General features: G+C 43.1%; 1 long non-coding RNA gene across 2 annotated transcripts in view; it reads left to right on the forward strand.

Moving 5' to 3' along the window:
• Window positions 1–2,231, forward strand: part of LOC111743632 — a 13,413-nt gene that overhangs the window by 4,165 nt on the left and 7,017 nt on the right. The window contains exon 4 of one of the 2 annotated variants that reach the window (XR_002781805.1): window positions 1,032–1,226. The exons of the other annotated variant lie outside the window; for it this stretch is intronic. This is a non-coding gene — a long non-coding RNA (uncharacterized LOC111743632). Of the gene's footprint in view, window positions 1–1,031; window positions 1,227–2,231 lie in introns of those variants that run through there. 2 annotated transcript variants of the gene reach the window in all.

Genomic DNA, 2,231 nt, shown 5'->3' on the forward strand with positions numbered 1-2,231 from the left:
TGAGAAACCTGGATTCTGGGCATTTTTCTTCCTGGGGCTTATTCTTGCTCCTTCATACAGCCGTTCATTCGGTGATTGACTCATTCATACACCCAACATGAAGCACCTGCTGTGTTTTTGCCCACTCTCTTCTCTCCAGCAGCCCAGTGCTTCTCAGAGATAGCGCAAAAGGATCGGTTCAAAAAAAAAAACTTCCAAATAATGCAAAACGAAAACTTTGGAAAAAAAAAAAAAAAAGAAATAACAAAAAAAAATGAAATTAGAAAATCCCAAAGACATACAAAATGCAAGCCCCCCTTTCTTAGTGCAAGATTCAACAGACCACAGTTTGAGTAGCACGGCGCTTGAGCACAGAATTACAATACAGAGTGATAAACGTCCCCATGAGATCCCCAAAGATAGGAACCTAGTTTTGCGGGAACCCAAAGAGTTCAAGCACGTGTGTATGATATGATAGAAACAGCCTTGAAAATCAGAGTCTGGGGCCTCGGTTTCCTTACCTGTCACATAGTCTACTCCATTGGGTGGTTGAGTGTAGCCGACATAGAAAGCACTAGACACACCTGAATCTGAGGAATATTGTGCCAACCTCATCAAGTTCAAACTGCTTAAATGGAATCCATATAGACTTACCTTATGTAGCACTCTACTAATTAAAATATTTTAAAATTATTTTTATCCTAAAAGTAAAGCATTTTGTAGGAGAAAAAGAAATCTCCCCTTTACCCTTCCTTCTGGGTCTTTTATTGTACATATATATCAATGGGCTTGTACCATACAGAATCTTTTTTTTTTTTTTTTGAACAAATCTTGCTTGTTTCATGAAACAACATATCTTGGCGATACTTCCACTTTACTACTTAGATACCGTCCTCATTTTTTTCCAGCTCGCATTGCTTTCCAAGGTATAGGTATGCCATCACTTATTTAGGCAGTCTTGTGATGCTACACATTTAGGTCATTATTACTCATAATGTTGCAATAAACATCCTGTGTGTATGTTCTGTGTACTTATATGTATATTTCTCTAGGATAGATTCCAAGAAGTCAGTGGGTCTGCACATTTAAAATTTTGTAAGTACTGCCAAAATCATCCTCCTGAAAGACAGCACTAACCAACATCAGATTTTAAGGTTGGAAAGTGCACTACTGAACTCACCCCTTCTTTTGTGGATCAAGAGCCTGAAAGGAAGAAGCACTTGATCAAGGTCATATGTGAGTTTAAGGGAGGTCCAAGAACACCTTATGGCCTTATGGCCACTGACCTTGCCTGATAGGGTGCCGTGCACAGAGCTAGAGGTGAACTCTTTGATTAATTATATTCGTGCCAAATTTGAACCTCAGTCCTTAAGATTGTGTCTTAAACCCCGTAAGAAAGGGACCACAACTTGGGGTGCCTTTGCAGCCCTTTTGGGGGGAACATCTGATATCCGTCGGAACCAATCACCTTTGTCATGTTTAAGGACAGCGGAGAATAGGGAGTAAAGCACAGAACTTGGCCTCTATGCTTAGCTCTGCTCTGACTTTGTGGTTTGGGGCCTAGCCTCTCCGTGCCTCAGTTTCCCCACCTTGGAAACTTCTCACAGAGCGATGGTGAAAATAAATAGATAACTGTATAGAATAGGCTAGGGAGGCTCTTGGGACATATTGTTTCCTTTTCTTATCCTTCTGAGGAGCTTAAAAGGATGAGGGTTTGTGGTTAAGGAGACCAACAGAGGGCAGTCTGAGCTGGAAGCCGGGTTGTCCCACAGAGAGAAGCGTTAGCAAGAAGCTCCCATGGTGCTAATTTAGTTCCAGAGTTTAGATTGAATTGAGGTCAGAGTCCTTTTTACTTATCACTGGTGAGTTGCTCTGAAGGTTATTTAAAGATAAGAAGTGGCCGCGTCCCAAAATTCCGCAGGCTCTCCCTGTGCTCTGATCCCTTTGGAGCTCTTTGTCTCCCAAGTATCATCATCTGCCCTCAGGTCTCTTTCTTCAACATAAGCCATCTCTGTGAATCTCCTCGCTGTCTCTCACTGTCTCCGGGACCGTAACTGTTTTTTGGATCATCTTTGTCTTTCATTCCTTGTGTCCACTGTCACTACCGGATTCGGAACGTCTGACACGCCGGTCCTTCCATGGCCATGCAGCGGCACTCCCAAGGAGGACCTTCGAGAGGTCCTGCCAAAAGGAAGCACCACAGGCAGACGGGTCTGGGAAGTCCCCATCTATGGGCTGCAGCCAGAGCAACC

Source organism: Pteropus vampyrus, unplaced genomic scaffold (assembly GCF_000151845.1).
Source record: "Pteropus vampyrus isolate Shadow unplaced genomic scaffold, Pvam_2.0 Scaffold117, whole genome shotgun sequence".
Lineage (NCBI taxonomy): Eukaryota > Metazoa > Chordata > Mammalia > Chiroptera > Pteropodidae > Pteropus > Pteropus vampyrus.